Here is a 20,675-nt window from a genome sequence, read left to right on the forward strand (position 1 = left end):
ATAGATAAATATTTATTCAAAATTCATCTTCACTATAAATAATTAATTGGTACAATATTAGTAATGGTTTAAACTGTCTTCTTCTTCACTTTCGATCTCGCTGTCGGATGACTCCTCTCCTCCAAGATAGATTACAAGTTGCTGTAGTACGTCGTCAACCTTTTCTCGTCATCTTCCAGTATTCCTGAAAATAAATAAAATAGTGTTATAAATTTTACCACAAATTTGAAATTAATTGTATCAATTTAGTGAATTACTAATATGTACCTCCAAAAAAGTACTAATATTTTTATTTAATATCACAATACAAACATACATACTTTAGATTTATAATTTATTTACGAACTGACCTGTTGTAGTCTCTCGAGTCTCGACATAGATAACTTCTTTTTTCCAGTCTGATGCTGTGATTATTGCATCTCTGGTGAGATTTTCAATTTTTATTTCTTGTTGGTCTACGTTTTTTTATGCCACCCTCTGTTTGACCAAATTCCAGACATATTCAATGGGGTTGAGGTCACAATGGTGGGGTGGCAAACGTACGATTTCATGGCCATGTCGACTGTCGCTTCATTAAATCATCGACAATATATATTGCTGGGGGGCTTTGCGTTTATAATATGGTAGAGTTCTCTTTTTCTCATTTTTTCATCAAATGGAATATTGTTGTCACGAAGCCATTGTTGCATGTCTCCTTTTAACGTTGCACTTGTGGGCGCCTTCACCGACTGCGTTGAGTGGTAAGGCGCGTTGTCAATGACGACTATACTATTTGGGGGCAAGTTTGGTATCAGCTTTTCATTAAGCCATTTCAAAAAATTCTCGGTATTTATTTCATGATGGTAATCGCCAGTAGTACTTTTGCATTTGTATAACAAATCTGCATCTGGGATAAATCCGTTTTCTCCTCCAGCATGCACCACCGTTGACCCGGGTTAAAATTTTTATTCACGCTGCTATCTGTGCTGTTTTGCCTATAGACGGTTTAGGTAAAGGTTATTAAATATTTTTAGTTTACAGCTGGTTTAAAAACAACAACACCAGCAGTGGCGGCCACACTACCATACATAGCTCCTATAGGATAAATTTACCAATCACTGGAATTTTTTTTTAACTATTTCGGGACAATTTTCACACACGGCACGATCTGATCCCATACTAAGCTTTCGCTTGTGTTATGGAAACCAGATGGCTGATTAGATAATTAACACCCAGACACAGAGCAAACATCTAATAAGTATGTTCATCACAAAAAATTCGTCGCCTTAAGATATTCCTTTCCAGCTAGCCTTAAAGTATTTTGAATATTACGTTTCCACAAGTGGATTTCTTTGACGTTTTCTTGTCAAAGTGTCCGAGTCTGCTTATTTGCTTGTAGAGGGGACATGTTTTTGAATGTATTTACTCCATATTACTTCATTGCCTTCTTCAGAACTGTTAGATATATTTTCAGAGGTAAAAGTCTCTGAAACTCTCCTTACAGGCTGGTACAATGGATCAATTTCAGAATCAGAGGAAAAGTAGGGATCACCGTCAATTATAGAACCTGAAAGTATAAAGAAGAAAAATTGTAAACATGTTATGAAAGAGCGTTATTATTTTTACCTAAAAATAAGTCTAGTCAGCTACACCAAGATCCAAAATTCCCTACTAACTTTGTAATGTCTGCAACAAATAAATACAGTTGCAAAAATTCTAGATTGAAAGAAAACATGGCTAGATTACCTAAATAAAGAAAAACAAGTTTTCAGTATATTTACCTGTTTGTTCTGTGAGTGAAACACTAGAACCATCGGGCGCCTCAACTGTCGGAGGCACAGTTTGAAGTACATGATACGAGTTTTCGTCATTGTCTTTAAGAACTAAAACAATAAAAAATAAAATCAAATATGTATAACATTTTACAATATCTCGTTTGTGTATTCAACGTTAATGCGCCAGCGACTATCCTGGGTACAAGGGAAACCCTCTTGTGACAATGCGCACGGTCACCGCACCACCCGTCCATTTGCCTTGAGCACTGGCCTGGTGCAGCAAGTCGAGGGCAGTTGATTCAATTCTAGATTGAAAGAAATTTGTGGCTAGAATACCTAAATAAAAAAAAAAAAAAACAAGTAAGTATATCTACCTGTTTGTTCTGTGAGTGAAACACTAGAACCATCGGTAGTCTCAACTGTCGGAGGCACAGTTTGAAGTACATGATACGAGTATACGACGATAATACGAGTTAAATACGTTGCAATTTTTTTTTCACCCAATTGGGAAATTCTAGGTTCTACGAGTAGGTTTGAATGAGCCGTAGCAGGCGAAATAGCATTCACGACAGGTGATATTTTATCAAAATTTACACACAGTTCTGAAGTAAGTGCAAGATTGTCATAAGAATGATGATCAGAGACGATAGAAGTCCCAGTTGAGATAGTGGACGATAGTGGAACGGTAGTTTCAGCACGTGCAGTTGTTGTCACGGAAGCTGAATCAAGACAGATAGCAGAGGTGGTGACGTTTGAATAAGATGACTCCAGGAGGTCTACGTCGAGAGAAGTAGTAACACACACAGTTAATATTTTATTAACAATCAAGAGAGATTGTTCAACCAGAGTTGGAAAATTAGTTGCAGTAGATCTAGGCTCAACCACAACAGATTTTGATCTGTGAGTGAACGTTCTAGAGGTAAACTACTTTCTAGTTCTCTTTGTCTAGTCTTCAGTTCTCTTTCTCTAGTCACAACTATAAGATGGCTTTCATCTGCACGTGAACATTCTATTGTGGTATTGCTTGGTTCAATAAGGGAAGGAGATGTTTCTCTTTCCGTAGTCGCAAGGACAGGGGAATTTTTGTCCGTAAGTGACTGTTCTGTCGTGATATCACAAGGTGCTACAGGAGGAGCGGGTGATTCTCTTTGTTTCGTACAAGGTTGCAACAAATTAATGTCTATATCTTCAGCATCAGTAAGTTTTCAGGTTGGTCTGATTCAGGTCTGTCTGTAACATACGATGACAAAAATTCATCATCAGTAAAGATGTCTGAATTAAAAGGACAGATGCCTGTTATTTCGAAACTTTTGGTAATGTTTCTTGGTGTCATGGCCATAGGATAGGCTCTTCCTAACAAGCCGCTGATGTAGTAGATAGTAATCGGTCTAGCAGGATGAGTTGTCATCCAGTCATCGCAAGCTCTGTCGTAATGGGATTTGAGGCATCCAAATAGTATGCGGTCCAGCGGCTGCAGCTTTTGCGATGTGTGTGGGGGGGTATGGTAAGTAAATGAATCCCATGGCCCTTAGTGTATTGAATGGAATCCATGCTTATATGGCTCTCGTGATTGTCAAATATAATGAGGCATGGGTTCTCCTTGGAGGATCGAACATGTTTCATAAATTCCACAAAGGTAGCAACAGTCATCCAGCCGCTGGGATCAGGAAGCAGTTTCATAACCTCGTATTAAATAAATCTTGTCAAAACTTACCGTAACTTAAATATTTCACAACAACAAAATTTTGTCGGCCACCATTTCTAAACGTCTGATATCTGTCAAACGAAATCATGATAGAAAGATAAGATTGCCATAAACGAATAAGTGTTACCTACCTAAAAAACTATAACACGCTTGGTAGATTCGTAAATCAAGGTTACCAAGTGTCCCCTAGGGTCAAGTGTACCGAGTTTCCCTATGTGTTGAGAATGACAAAACAAAAAGTTTTTAAAAATTGTAAAGAATGCGAGAAATGTTTTTACAATAAAAGCAGAGTTAACCCAAGCCTTAATTACAAAGAATACAACTTGGCAAGAAAAAAGCCTGACATACCCGAGGAATGATTTGATTCAAACATTTTCCGAAATACAGTTGTGGTCACCTACATATTAAGTCATAAAAGTAATAAACATAATATTAAAAATTACATCAAGACACAAACAAACAATCTGCAGAAGATTTTATGGTCAATCTCAATTGTAATTTCTTAGTATGTAACTGATGCAGAGATACAAATAAATTGTTAAATGGCACTAAACTAGATATGAATGAAAATGATGAAGTACAAAAAATTGCTTTTATATATTGTGAAAAGAGGAAAAAATAAAAATATTCAGTCCACTCAAGCATTTTTAATGAAAACATTCACAATTTGTAATTTTAAGCAAAAAGGAAAACAAGGGTACTACGGGTATACATTCTAGCTAGTTGAAGGTATGTGATAAAAAATATTAGTTCAGCCACTTGTCGCCTCAATTGATATCTTTGACTGACAACTCTATCTCCGTTTGTAATAATGTATTCTATGATTAAACCCATCTTTTGCACGAATAGCGCCAAAAAGTTCAAGGTGATCTCTGATCTTGTAGGTAGTTAGGTATTCGAAGTCTGATTTGGGCTAAACGTGAAGATAGTACATATGTCGTATAGATCTTATACAAATGATAAAACTTAAGAACCCGGTTTTTCTTCTCGACTTCAATACAATTGTAGAATCCGTGAATCTGAGGTTTCTAATGTACCTCTCTGCATTTTCAAAAAATTCTCATACATTCTCACAATTAAAGTTAGCGATAAGTCTATTTCCATCCTTTTGCTTTCATGGTGCGACTATTTTAAATGTCAAATAAATAATTGAAAATCCTAATAAAACTTGCTGTGGCTGCACTATTTTCAAAGCACGTTGTTTTTTTCACGAAGAGACTCTGCAACAGATGCACTTAAAAGTTGAGTCGATAATTGCACTTTCATTTTCTTTTCTCTGTGAAACTGATGACAATATTTTTTTATAAATTTATAATAATTTTTTACTATGTTTAAACAATCAAAAATGATGGATGAATTCTGATGTATTTGTTGAGTATATCAAAAACGTTTCACATCCTCACCTCGTTAAAACTGGCACACTATTCCATGTAGTACTTTTTGTAGACGGCCACAAACACCTGACATCACACCTGATGTTTGCTACCAGTGAAATATGTACTTGTTTGGCTATAATTCTTATAGCGTTATATCCTTACTGTACTAGGCTCCTTCAACCTGCAGACGTTTCCGCGTTTAAACCATTAAAACACATTGGCAGAATACTGACCTAGAATGGCGAAGAAATAACCAATAAGCGTTAACGAAAACTAAATTTGTTCCATTGCTTAAAGATACTATATAAAAAGTCATAAAACGTATATAATAATATAATAAATAAATAAATGGTTTTAGAGCAATTGGACTATGTCTTTTTGATGAAAATGCAGTAGATAGTGTAGGGAGTGCCTAGATACTGCAAATAAAAATAACATCACCGTAACGCAACCTAAGCATGTAACAGACGATCGGGTGCTCACCAAAGACGCCTTTACGAAGTTGTGGGGAGAAAGTGCAATACATAAAATTGATAAAAGAGAATTGAAAGCAGAGGAGGCGAGTGATTTAATAAACAAGGTTCCAATAAAGAATAGTATCATAAACAGCTGAAGCACACGACTCCCCAGTTCCACGATTGAGTTTTGGTACTGCCAAAATCTTTACCCTGTCCTGACACTAAAATGGGAAGGCGATCCACCGTTTTGTGTCTTGTTATGTCTTCGATTAATTTACCGTCCCAATGAGTAAGTGGCGTATTTGGATTAAATTCTTTCTTTAAGGATTCCGATATCTTTTGCCTTTGCTTCATACGCTGGCGACGAATTGAGGATGAATTTATATTGTACTCTGATGGATCAGTACCCGCACTTTTGAGCGTTGATGTCAAAACAACAGTTGCTTTTCTGTTACTTAATTTAGCATAGTCGAGGCTTGCGGATAAGCGTTCATCAAAGATATTCTGCCGATTTCTGCCGCGTTTGGGAGAGGGGTGGATATGAGTGTCCTTATACGGAATAATGTGACGACGAGTTGCATTCGATCTAAATAAAAAACATAGGTTAGTTTTTAGGTATCACCTAAGCGAATGGCGAGCTGACACAATAATTTTTCAAAAGTCGAAAAATAAGAAGCATCACCTTTTCGATTTCTCCTGTCAAACTTTCCTGAACAAGCTGTACAATATGACAAGGCTCCTGAACTCCTCTAGGTAAACAGTTCTCAGTATTTTTATAATTATAATTTGGCACTGCTACCGAATTCTCTGTTGGTTTAGGAAAGATCAAATCTGATTCACCAAAAACATCCAGGTTAAAAGTTTCGTCAATAGTATGACTTTTTTCTTTGGCATAGTAAGTGTATCATCAGATCGGTTTACATTTTCAAGATATTTCTTTGGATTCTGTAAGTATAGGTCTGGTGCACAATAAAGTATTTTTGTTTGTTTGTTTGTATAGTCTTTGGATCCTGCACAATGAAAACTATACTCTTCGCTCGGCTGATAGACTCACCTTGAGTGTTCCTGTTCGACGTACTCACTTCTTTGCTAAATCGTTTGTTGCCATTGCTGTCAATCTCTGGAATTCTTTGCCACTACCTATTAGACAAGCTAAAAATGTATCTTCCTTTAAAAACCTTTTGCGACGACACTTTCTCACTACTGCTTTCAACTCGGCACATTTACCACATTAACTTTGTATTCACATATTATTATCTATACACAGATATGTATCTATCTATGTATTTATAGTATGTATTTTATATTTGTTTTATGTAGTATGTATGTATTTAATATTATTACATGGTATCAACTACCATGTATATAAAAATTATAGTCATATAAGTATATTATTTTGTGTAAGTAATTTGTATGATGTATATATTATTATGAATAATATAATAATTGTATATATTCGAGTGCAGTATATTTATTCATATGTATCTTTATTTATATATCTATCTGTAAATATATTTTAATTATTAATTTAATTTTATTTATTTATTATTTTTATTTTTTTTTCTATCCTTGCCTTTTTTCTACCACCTACCATTGTAATTTAATAAGCTTGTTACCTTTTGCCCAGGTTGCCTGGAAGAGATCACTTCTAAGTGATAAGGCCGCCTAATAAACTATACTGTTTTTTTTTGTTCTGTATATTAGCAATAAGTTTTCTATGTATAGTTTTATTGAAGAGTAAATAAATAAATAAATATATCAATATTCCTGTTACTACAGTGCGGCGTTCTTTAATCCTTACATGCAGGTCTTCATAATATAATTAATTACTTAACACTGTGTCATGACAGGAGTACTGCGCTGAGGATCTGTCTGTATAGATGTAGATCACCATCGTTTCTGAAGATTTTTTTTAAATCATATTTAGAATAGGAATCAGATGCGTCCAAATGGCTGGCGGTTGATGATATTATCTGATATTGTGCAAAATGATTGAGAACGGTTTTTCCAGAATACCATTCCCGCATGCAAACATATTTTGCTGCTTATAAACTAAAGTGCCATATCTAAAAATGCCATTTTTTTCAGAAGAGCATATAAAAAAAAATTGTGTTGTTAGTTTTATCACAGTCCTTAGTTCAATTATTTTGTGTTATATATCATTAGATGCGTATTTTAATTTCCTACCTTTCGTTGCCTCTTACGTAGTGGGAACTATTTATGATATAAAACATAACACACTATAAAAGTTTTTATACAATCATAGTAAATATGCTTAAAATCCTTTGTACCTAGAACTAGTATATTGTAATATGTATAAGAGATCAACATTTGTACTTAAAGTATTTATGTTTCTAAGGCATTATTAAATATAACAATAACAGTAAGTAATAAAATCAGTCTGCGACAAAGGCAACTATAAAATTGGTATCACATTTTTTTCTTTTAATTTCAGAGTACCCTGTGTTTTAGTGTGAGGAACTTTTAGTTTTTGTATACAACTTTGTGTGTTTTAAAGTTTAAAGTTTTACCTTGTTTGTCTTTTAGCCAATGTGGACACAGATTTTAAGTCTTTGTCTTCATAAAAAGTCTTAAAAAACTTATTTGGATTTTCTTGATCAACTCTCAAAACTTTTATGTCAGCCCATCTAATTTTTTATCTTCTGTGGCAAGGAGATCTTTCTGTCTTTCCAGAACATCAATACGTTACCGTCGTATGGCTGAAGATCTTTGACACTAGCTGTGCTAGAATACTTCCAGCATTCATTTTCTACCTCACTGTCTACATCTTCGTCGTACTGCTGTGCTTCTGACCCAAATACATTTGTTGGTAAGAAATTTATTAGTGGTGTAGGCGCGGAACTCGGTCCAGGCGTTGCATCTTTTGCTGGGTCAACAACAACCTCATCTTTCAAAATATTCTTCACAAATTTGCTCAAAAATTCTACTTTATTAGTGTTTTGATTTTGCATGTAAATGTCGATGTCTTTAAGTGATTGAAATCTACAATCCAATAAAGTAGCCGCCACAATAGTATCTGTCATCTACTCTCAAAACATGAAGATCACTTTAAGAGATTGGGGCAAATTTTTGACATTATCAAGGCGGCGTTTCACGTAGGGCTGTACTAATTGAAGGCTTAGGTTTCTTAGAAAGTATTTCCTTTTCAGTTTACTCCTGCGAGTGTTTGCCTTGGATATATATTTTATTGAATATATATTGAAATAGAATATATGGGTCGATTAACTTTTTAACCGACATAAGCTTGTCCCGATGTCTATAAAACCTTCCAACTCTGGTACCAACGATCTGATTCTCCTGAAACCGATTCTTCTGTAATAGCATCGTCATCACAAATTAAAAAAAGCATCTTCGAGCAACGATGAGACTAATACGAGTAAGATTTTAAAACTTCCTGCTGAAAGACTGCAAAACAAAAAAAATGCAAATGCAGACAATTTTGAAGACTGCGATAGATATTTCTTGTTGTCATTATTAAATGATTTAAAAAAAAATTCCGGAACATCCTAAAATGGATGCTAAATACGAGATAATTGGAATCTTAAGAAAATACGTCGGGTCAAGTTCATATGCCGCTGATTATTATGAACAACAGGGTTACTACACAGGTCAATCTTCCGAATATCGTAGTCATCCTCATGCTCCGTCTACTGAGTTACAACAACAATCACCTATGTCTAATACATCAACGAAAAATAAAATAAAAAATTCTGATTTTACTTTATACGAAAAACTTTTTAGCAATGGTGACACAGTATAAATGCGTGAGTATCAACAAAAAACATTAATCATCAAAACTCTATCGGATCTGTATAATTGTAGCAATAAATACTTATTAAAATACTAAATTTGTATATTACTTACCGTATCGTTATCACAAGGCTCTCTTCGGCGGATATAGTATTTTTGAATTTAGTTTCTTGACGTTGTATTCCATTTTGAACAAAGTGATATAATTCATAAAAACATTCTCTGGACATTCTAAAATAGTTCAAAAAATCAGCTGAGCTTTCTTTTAATCTAGGGTAAAGTGTATAAAAATCACCAGTTTTATATTTTAAAGAAAACATTGGCGACGCCCTAGTACGGGGTCGTTTATGTTTCTGCCGAAGCAAGAGATCTAACAATAACTCGTCAAAGTCCATGGCACCGACTAAAGTTGGGTTTCGATGGAAATAACTAAAATTCGATCGGACTGCAGCCGCGTATCTCTTCAAATAAGACGATTTACGTCGTACTGCTATCGTCCGGCAGCAGTGAAATAATGAAATATCATGCCCATATTAACATGCATGGGCATGATATTTCATTATTTCATTATTTATATTTCATTATCATATTTACAATGCTCCACAGCCGTCAACAAGTACTATGGATGTCCCGAAGCAGGTGTCTGTTGGTGATTTTCTACATGTGAATGTTTCAAGCGCAAATAAAAATATGGTTTATTCTTTCGTTTGTAAAAAAGATAAAGATTTCGGATATCAGCTACGTTGATTATGAAGACATTATAACTATCTTACCAACTCCTACAATTTTAAAAAGAGGACACCGACTTTACCATTCATTTCATATTCAACGAGTTTAAGACAGCAATCAATATTTTTGAATAATAAGACTAATTTTGATCTCATTCAAGTTATTTCCTACTTGTTATTTGCATTTTGTTTTATTTCGTTACCAAAAAAAATTGTTATTATTTTGCCATATAATATTAATATAATAGATAAGTAATATAATAGCTGTTATGTTCAGAAATATATAGATTGTAAAATTGTTGTCTCCAGAGTTAACCAAAACTGTCTCATGCGTTACGATTTGTCCCTAAATTTGTAAGGTAACAATACGGGATTGATTTTATTTGAATGATTATTTTATGTTAACAGTATAAGAAAAAAAAAAAAATAAAAAAAGTTAGTACAGAGAAAATTAAGAATATGTATGACCCGTTAGTAACTCAGCATACATATTTCTCATATTTTGAGGCCTAAGTTTTAAAATTATATACAAATGCTGTATACCAAACTATTTGATTTTGCATGACTGAATAAATCCACCAAAATAAAAATTGAAGTCTTTTATTGTTTAAGAATTGCAGCGTTATCACTTTGAGTAACTCCGGTGACAAAAGTAGTTATACTAATTTACATTTTTGAGTTTTTTAATAAGAAGTAATTCATAAAGTTCGCTGCACGATTAAGAAACTGTATCTCAGATATATTTATCACACTTCTGAGTAAATAAAATAGTTCAATACTCAAAAAAATATTTTAGAAACTTGCCGAAATTTTTCGCTCATTATTTATACCTACGCATCAAGCATGCCGTAGAAAAATATAAGCGGCCACCTTCGTGTTTTTCTTGCTGTTGTCTTAGAATTACTTTTTGGTCAAACGTGTCAACGCCGATTTTCGTGGCGTTATAATCCAGTATTATTGCGAGTTTTTGTATATTAGGGTCAATACCGTTAAGCACTCTTTTTCGTTATTCGCCATTTGAGTGTATACTTTTTTGCTGCCTCGTTGTACAATGACTTGTTTTGCCTTGGGACACAAAAATAATTCAATTTCGTCCCAGTTAAAAATTCTTGCTGGATCATCTAGTAATTCAATTAAATTATTTTCTTCAAAATATTGACGCACACGACCAAACCACAATCTTATAACCTCTTCTTTTACTTCGTTTCTATTTGTTGGCAAATTCTGTGCAACTCGTCTAGAAATTGTAGGATGTCTTTTTAAAAAAAATTGAAACCAGTGTCTACCGGGCAGTCCATCTTTAAATGGTTTTGGGCGCTTTAATGTTTCCACTAATTTTGAGACCGTTTCCAGAAGCTGGTCTTTTCTTACGGGAAAACCTAATCTTCCCAAACAGTGAACCCAGTCTTAAATAATAATTTTTACATTGAATGAGTGTTACCTTGTCAGCTTGTAAAATAGCGGAATGTTTCCTTTCCATATGCTGTTTCAAGTTTGTAGTGTTACTACACGTTTTTAATGCTTTTGGACATTATTTACATTTTGCAGTGGCATCATCTTTATTTATTACAAAATATTTTCGCCAGCAACTAGGAGTTTTACCAGGGACCCGACCACCCCTTCCCAGAAAAAAGCCGTTGATCGGCTTAGCCGTTCATTGAATAGCCCAAACAATATGCTTACCTTTCGAAATGGTACCCCGTTTAACTTGCTTAGCCCTATGAAGAGGTTACCGTCACCGCCGTCACTGGGATACCGCTACTTTCGTAAGGGTAACCCTATCCAATATCCAATCCAATGAAGTTAAGTGCTTAAAACAAGTGGGTTTAATACGGCTAAGCAGTTACCTAACGACTATCACATGCATTTATGAAGCGCTTAAAAAAAGCCTTTCCGAAAGGGTTTTTGAAGTGGTTTTTATAAGACTGCTGAATTTACTACCCCTTCGTTTGATTTTAATACAAATTTGATTTAAAACTAATGTAATGATTTTGGCCGTTAATTATTATTGTTTACGACCAGTAAAGTAATGATAAATGACGTATTGTATTTGATTAATATAGAAATACACTGTATACGATTTGATTAATTACTACAGTCTGACTTCTATATTTTTTTTTATATGAAAAAGGAATCTAATCAATTTGAGCAAATACTATTTATTACATGAATTTAGTTTCTATTAATAAAATATCCGATATTCAGCTGCAAATTGCAAAAAACGTACGGAAATTTGAATTTCGCGGGCTACCCTGGAGCATTCACCTTAAGCCTACCGAACGTTCGATAAAAATTCTTATTCATAATCGTTTCTTAGAGCTCCCATAACTAAACGCCACTATCGTACACAATGTTGCCATTTTGTAGAAAAATATGCGATTTTAGTCGATTTTAACGTTGTTTGCCTCTGGTCACAGAAAATTTGTCTATGCATTTTTAAACACTGTCATAAAAAACGTACACCAAGGTAAAGGAGGGAATAGTTTGAACTACCTAGTCTTTTGAACAATTTGTTGAATTTGTTATCATGCAATCTGGGAAAAAGCGGCAAAGGCCGTTGCCGTTAATACTTGTAATTCTGGTGAAGTACCACACCACCGACTAAATTAATTATAAAAGCAGCCGTTTCTTTGGAAAAACTGTACCATTTACGAAATTCTTCGTCATCCAGATAAAATGCATCGAATCTCTGCTAATACAATTTTATACGCGAACAACCACAATGCTATATGTAGGAATTTTAAAGTAGGTATTTTAATACTAACTGACTGACATTGTAAACCGAACGTCAAACACGAAACAACTGATCGATGTCGGCCATTTGTTTCCCTTTTTTTTTGTTTATCTAGTGTTTTTTTTTACTCTTGCTATTCCAATTCACTTTTGACAATGGCAGAATTGTCGACAACGGCATCGGTACTAATTGCCATTTAAAGAAATAGAATAGAATTGATGTCGGCCATTTTATTGTTAACGAACGTTTAAAGAAGGGTCATGGCTTCTTTAAATCAAATTAACTTTAATGGAGAAATAAAGAGTGTTTTTACCTCTAAAATACGATTATGAATACCATTTTTTTAACAAGCTTCCTACAAAGGCCTTATAAAGCTCCACTAATCCATTATAAATAAGCCAGTTAAACTCTATGTAAGAAGTTGGTAACATACCTTTATCTGTAAAGATCCACTGCACTCTTTAACATTCACACATCTCCAATGGGTCCATCCATTTTTATATTCCCTTTTTTGTGTATTGGTAACCAGCTCTCATTAAAACCAAGCCACCATTTCTTGTTATGAAAGTCAAGCTTCCTGTTTTTCCCGAAGATGTTGAGGGCTGATTATTATCAGCTTCCTCAGACATATCCAAAAAAAATTATATATTGTATGTAACTTTTACATTTGATTGGATTATGATAAAAAAATCAAATAATAGGTATTTTAAATAACACTAATTTTAATAAAGAGAAGTAAATTATACAAAAGAACAAATTAATATACTCACTTAATAAATAAAAATCACTGTCACTCTGATACCAATACGCCACCGCCACCGCACGGAAATGTACTGAGGAATTTATGTAGATAAAATTTCTCTCCGAGTCAAAGCACAACATTCCAGTCACACTTGACTCTGATTGGTTGTTTCGAATTTTGGAACAATAGAGCAAAATTCTGAGCAAAATTGATTAATAATACATACATTTTAATGTCAATACGCTACGGATGCTGACGTTTTACATTGATTTTCGATACTTACTATGTAGAAAACATTTACACCGTCATCATGACGCGAATGATTTTTTTCGCGTAGTTTTTGTATTGTAAATGCTTTAAAATTGTATATATTTACAAACTGCATGAAATATGCTTCCCTATGATATTTTTTTTTATTAAAAATTTAATGATATTTATTAATTATATAACGTTCTAAAAATTATATAAAGTTCTTTTTTTTGTTGGTTACGTCATTTACTGTTTACATTATTAACGAAAATTACATTATTATTTTTGCAGGGAAAACACACCAGTAATTTAAAATCTCATTTAGCAGCCAAACATACCATCGAATATGTTGAAGTAATCAACATAAATAAAAGCCATAAAGAGTTAGAGCGACCCGGTACCAGCAAATGTGATAACGTAATAAATACCATGAAATATTTGTCCATGCAATTAATTGCTGTACATGGGCGCCCTTGGCATTACTAAATGATAGTACCTATCAGAAAATTATTCATATGGCCGCTTCATCCAATCCAAGATCAAACGAAATAAATGAAAAATCAGTACGACTCATGATCCCCGAAGTTGCTTATACAATGAAATTTAGAATTGCAGCTGAAATAGAAAATAAGCTAATTTGCCTCAAGATCGACTCTGCAACTTGCGCTGAACGAAGATTCGTAGGTGTGAATATTCAATATATTCACAATGAGAAAATAATAATAAGAAATTTGAGTGTACTGGAGGTGTATCACAGGCAAACTGCGGAGTTCTTGAAGGAAAAATTGATCGACATCCTAAACGAATTTGTTATCCCAACGGAACAAATCTATTCCATCACGACAGATAACGGTTCGAATATGAAGAAAATGACCAAACTTTTAAAGGGTGACTTCTGGTCAGATGACTCAATACTTGATGATGACACCCTTGAAGATGACGATGATGATGACAACGAGAAAGACAATGAAATAACTGATTTTTCTGATTTAATTACGGATCCCGAATTAACATTAACAGCTTTACAAAGTGCTCTGTCAGAACGGTCAGAAGACGAAGAGCCACATTTAAAAATTAGAGGCATGCTTTGCGCTGCACACACATTGCAGCTGGTGATAAAAGACGCGATTGAAGAAAATGTAGAGACCCAAGCCATAATTGATTTAGCAAGAAAAATTGTTCGGATCTTACGCACACCTACAAACAGGAATTTACTGCAACTGGCCAACTTGAAAATCCCAGTTATCGACTTTGCAACGAAATGGTCTTCGAAATACATGATGCTTGTTAGATTGCAAGAGCTGAAAAACTTTAGTGCAAGCATTGATGCTGTTACCAGACTGACCTCTCCAACATTTTGGGACGAAATAACCGAATTAGTAAAATGTCTAGAGCCTTTTTACGTCACAACTGTGGAATTGCAACGAGAATAACTGACGATTGGGGATTGGGGATTTTTACATTTCATGGGTGAAATGCAAGACTAAAATTGAACCACTGCATAGCCCCTTTGCACGTGACTTACGCGAAGCGATGAAAAATCGGGAAAAAAAGCTGTTGGAGACGGATACTGTTCTAGAAGGACTGTACATGGACAGCCGCTTAAACGTAGTATTGTCAGATGAACAATATGCAAAGGCCAGGGCCCTTTTAAAGCAAACATGGAAAAAAATACAGACATTGTCCGAAAAATCGCCTGATTTAGCCCCCGAAAATATAGAAGAGCCCGGCCCGAGTACTAGACCTCCATTACCTCTAGACGTACCAAATATTAATAAAGACTTGTTACCAATAGAGGACATGCTTGTGAGGACCAAAATGTCACGAGGGCTCTCAACTGGAACGAGACCCTCGATTGATATATGCATAAGAGAATTACGGGGATTACCCAGGGTACCATTAGAGACAAATATTATTCAGCATTGGTGCTCTAAAACTACGGCAAATTCCCAGCTGGCAAGAATCGCTGACATTATCTTAGCTAGTCCAGCTACACAGGTTTCTGTAGAAAGGTTGTTTTCATCGTTAAAGTTTTTGCTAAGTCCATTAAGGACCAACTTGGACTCAAATTTGCTGCAAAGGATGCTTTTTATTAGAGCAAATAAAGATTTATTAGAAAAAACTTATCCACATACATAATTATTATTATAGAATAGCAAACCAGTTTTGTTAGTAATTTTAAATTCGATTTACAAATGTGAAGAATGAACCTTTAAGTTGTTGTTTTTTATTTGATATTCTTGATTATTACATTTTACAATCAATTCTTAAAATTAAGTCATTGGATATTGTAAATCTTGTGAAATAAAAGTTAGTTTCATTTGAATTATTTGCGGTGCTCATGTTTTAAAGAATCAACATATTTAAGTACATATATTCATATAAGCTACTGATCGCATACATGGCGGTACGAATTGTAGTTCTCCAATCAATAAATAAATTTCCAAAATAGTAGTAGTAATTAAGTGATAGTAAATAATAATTAGATCAATCAAACATAAGGAGAAAACCATTTTAAGATAATGCGTCTTAGTTTTGAATACAATATGTTTAAGGTTGTTATTTTGTATTAGTAATATTTTCAAATAATTTATCACTTTTCGCTGAAAAATTTAGTTTATGATTAGTTGTTATAATTTCAAAGTTTAAAAACATTAATCAATTTCGAATGTAAGATATTTTGTTGAAAATATTGTTAATTTTTTTAAATGTATCATTATTGTTAATTCCAGTTTCTAATCGTACTGAAAATGTGTGCCAACGTTAGGTAATTATTAGTAATTACAATTATTATTCAATTATGCAACTGTTGTGATTTTCAATAAATATTTTATAACAGAAAGTGTAATAAAAGCTAGATATACGATTTGTGATGATTGTCGCCAAAGCAATATAATTTTAAGGCCGTTCTAATAGCTTTTGTATTTAAGTTAATAATAATTATATCAATCAAGTATATGGAAAAAATCTGTATAATTTAATATATTAATTTGATTATTTTTTAAAGTAATTTATACAGGGTCCTTCTTAATGTGCTGATACTTTTTTAAGAGGATGATCAGACCGTTTTTGTTTGAATAAGCTGTCATTCTTAGTTTCCGAAATATTAAGATTTATGTTGTTGGTCTGTGGTCACCCGTGGTGACCCGTTTTCATTGCCGTCGAGTGTATTTGTAATCACAATTATTATTCAGATATGCAACTGTTGTGATTTTAAATAAATATTTGATTATTCAATTAGTCTTTTAATTAATCTTAACAAAATTAAAATGTATTCAATGGAAATTCTGGGTTATACGAACTATCTGCATCTGTTTTAAAGTCACTTAAATCAGGAACAAACGCCACAACTTGATTTGAATCACCTCTCAAAATCCTGATGAAGTTCAATATTTGAGGATATGTATTCGATCGACTTTCTTCGGACATAATTTCTAACTCGAATGCTATAATTCTTGCAACATCTTTGTTGCGTTCGTCTAAGGAATTATCATTTTGGAAGTCTATTTTAGGTAAAGCTTCGATCGAATAAGATAGTCTATTTACATATTGTCTGTATATGAAAGCATCAATTATTTCGCCTTCGTTCGTTTGAATTTCCTTTACTTCTGTCAGTACATGATTATTTTTATCACATCGAGTTTCATCGTCACTGCATTCAGTTACATCCTAATCAAATTGAGTTTCATCGTCTCCGCATTTAGTAAAAGTGTCATAGCTTTGAGTTAAATCGTCATCGCATTGAGTTAAATCGTGATCGCATTGAGTTAAATCGTCATCGCATTGAGTTAAATCGTCATCGCATTGAGTTAAATAGTCGTCGCATTGAGTTAAATAGTCGTCGCTTTGAGTTTCATCATCGTCGTAAATGGGTCTCTTTTTTCAGAATTAGCCTCTGTTTGATCCGGTGTCAAATCATCATTATTTTTGTCATTACTTATTTTGGGCAAAATGTTTACTATTTCTGACAATTGTGAAGCTCCTCTTAGTACTCTGATGATATTGAATATTTCTGATATATAAGACCGTTTTTCTTCGGGTAGAAATTGTAGTTCGGACGCTACTATAGCCTTGCAAAATTAATATTCCGTGGGTCGGAAGGAGATTGATAATTTATGAATTTCGTTGCTACGGTGGTTTGAATCTCTGCATCTTTGTAACTTCTAAACCCTCGTGATGGCTGGCTGTCGTCATCAGACTCATCTGATTCTTCAATGATAATTATGGGTTTCTTTTTTTCTAGAAATTAAATTATCAAGATATGTTAAGGAGTTGTCAAAGGATAGTTGACCAACAGTGACAAAGCATTTGTCTACCATAAATGAGGAGCTTCTGTTCAAAAGGAGATAAATCCACCATAAGAGAATTTTCAGAAAAGCAATATTTCTGATAATTAGCTGAGTAAAGGTTATAGTTATATTTAAAAAAAGGTGATGGGTAAGTATCAACACAACAGTTCAAAATCATGGCAATAATTTTTTTTTAATAGCATGGTATTTTATAAAAAAATAAAAATATTCGGAATTATCGCTTTTTAGACATTTATAGGAGCAAGACATTTTTCTGTTTTTAAGCCCAATTCCTAAACCACCTCTTCTTCTCTGAGGTTCATATGATGTCATTAATCTCGTCAAATAAACATCTTGTTTGACTTTACTGTTTTGTGCAAAAAACAACTTTCGGTTTTTTATAACATTCCGAAGTGTTACCGAAGAACATTTGAATTTACTGGAGGTCTTGTGTTGACATGGCTGCTTAAAATTAATTCCAAGAGGATCCTTATCTGTGTACCTAAAACAGAAAATTATCAAAGTTGAAGACCATACTGTGATCCTTTGTACTAGAACATGAACAGTGCTCAGTGGCCTCATGGTAAAGAAAGTACTTACGTCTTCTTTTTATAAGTAGACCGATCTTTTCGTTGTTTCTTTCTCGGACCAGAATTCAACTGGCCTACAGTGTCCATTTTACAAAAAACACACGCTGAACGGATGTAATTGTCTATTTTATAATCTTTTTCTAAAAAAATACAGAATAGTCAACGCGTTTGGCAGAAATCACAGGAGAAATTGACATGTGAAGTGACTGACGAATGACGAAATAGAAAAAAATAAACTGTTTTTAATCATACATTTTGTAGCTCTGGATACAAGCTCTTTTAACCGTCTTTGACATAACAAATCGATTTTAAAATAATCGTAGTCGAAACGAAATGAAAATATCTCCTTTTGTACCGATAATTTTGGTCTAGTCGACATTTTATATGAAATATATCTCTTTTTGTTCAAAACATTTATTTCTAAAAATATCGTTCGGAATTATCTCCCTTTGATTGAAACTTGAAATTTGAACGTCGTTTTGTATTGGAAATATAGCTTTTTGAAGCAAAATGTGTGCACAAGTTGGTGTATTCGAACATAGAGAACAATAAAAAAAATAAAAAAAAATAAAAATGTAAAGTGGATTTATCTCCTTTTGAACAGAAGCTCCTCAAATATAGCAGGTGAGACACCGAACAACCGTACTACAGTATCGGTTTAATTAAAGGCTGAGAACTTTTAGAAGTTTCTTTTTTAAGTTTAAGAAAAATAATTTTCCTAGCTTTAGTTTCATACATACACAATCATAAGAAACTAGTGCCTGTATTTATAATGGTATGTCCACATCTGGCAAACGACGCGTGAGCTGCGCGGGTGCATTTTATATTCGTGCGTCGCAAGCTGCGCATTCGCGGCGCACATTAGACGCACCCTTAAGACCACTCATCCCTAGTGTAAGCCTTTTTTTCTTACAAGCAAACTTTACACGAGAACAAACGCGAGCGGTTCGCGAATGGCGTGCGAGCTGCGCAGTAGCGACGCACGGCACGAGTATAAAATGCACACACACAGCTCGCACGCCGTTCGCGAGCTGCGCATTCGCGGCGCGTTCGCCAGATGTGGACGCACCCTAAAGCAAACCTAAGTCCGATGTTATACTTATGCTTCCTAACCAAACTCATCCAATAACATAATTTTTTATAGCGCACACGCTTGAGTTTGCCTTATAAATACAGTGCGACACAAAAGAGTAGAAAATAAATCAGGGCGCCACTACTTCGTGAGAACATCAAAATCGCGCATAACCTGGCAAGACCGACCTATAGTTTGTACTAAAATATTTAGTTCATGCTATCAGCGTTTTCTACTTTTTTATGTCGCACTGTAAGTATGACTATGAGTGAGTATTCATTATACCTTAACATACACTCACCGGCACGGAATCTTGGCCACTGCAAATTTTTGCGTAAAATAACACTATTTCTTTTCTACTACAAAATTCAATAAAAATTTAATCAAAACTAGTTACTTTAATGTTTTTACTAACTTTTAGTAATAATTGGAAGTTAATAAGAAGTACTACCGAGTAGATATGAATTAAACAAGAATTTACGCTTTTCCTGTGAAATTTAAATGATTTCTTAAAAAATGCTAAAAAATTAGAAAGAACGTTTCCATAAAAAAAATTGAACCTTTCAGTTAAGGGTGTTTCCTTCTCTTGCCTTAAACACTGTTTGCATCCAGTCTGGCATACTCTAGAAGACATTTTTGGAGACCACTTGAGCTATAGTGTACCAAACGGCCTCAGCTGTATTTCTAAGCTCATCTAACATTAGTCCTGGGTTGGAATCGAACTTTATGTTTCTTTTAAGCATGTCCCAGATGTGTTCTATTGGATTAATATCTGGGCTACGAGCTGGCCACTCCAATTTTTCAATAATAACCTCTTGAAGGTACTCTTATACGTATCGTATGACACGCGGACGTGCGTTATAGTGTATAAGTAGCAAATTTTCTTCACTGATAAACCTGTAATAGGGCTGAACATGTTCCTGGAGAATTTCCTCGATGTACCTGATCAAATTTTAGCCATTATCTACGATAAATAACTCCGTGCGAGCATCAGAACTTATACCTCCCCATACCATTATTGACCCTCCATGAAAAATCGCATTTTGAGTGTGGTGATGTGTGAAAACCTCTCTTCTCGTCTCCTCTATACTGACTGTTGGCTATCAGAAGCTCGTAAAGTGCCTTAGCAGCCATCTGTGAACACCCCACGAGCGCACTGGATGTGGGTCCAGTTTTCATGTTCTCGTGCAAAACGAAGACGTGCTTC

General features: G+C 34.2%; 1 long non-coding RNA gene across 1 annotated transcript; it reads right to left on the reverse strand.

The window, feature by feature from the left end:
- LOC123702501 lies at positions 1-1,915 on the reverse strand. Its single transcript, XR_006752883.1, has 3 exons — positions 1,761-1,915; positions 351-1,546; positions 1-184 (listed from the first exon to the last, which is right to left on the reverse strand). It is a non-coding gene; the product is annotated as an uncharacterized LOC123702501 (long non-coding RNA).
- Positions 1,916-20,675: the final 18,760 nt, after the last annotated feature.

The sequence above is a fragment of the Colias croceus genome, chromosome 23 (assembly GCF_905220415.1).
Source record: "Colias croceus chromosome 23, ilColCroc2.1".
NCBI lineage: Eukaryota > Metazoa > Arthropoda > Insecta > Lepidoptera > Pieridae > Colias > Colias croceus.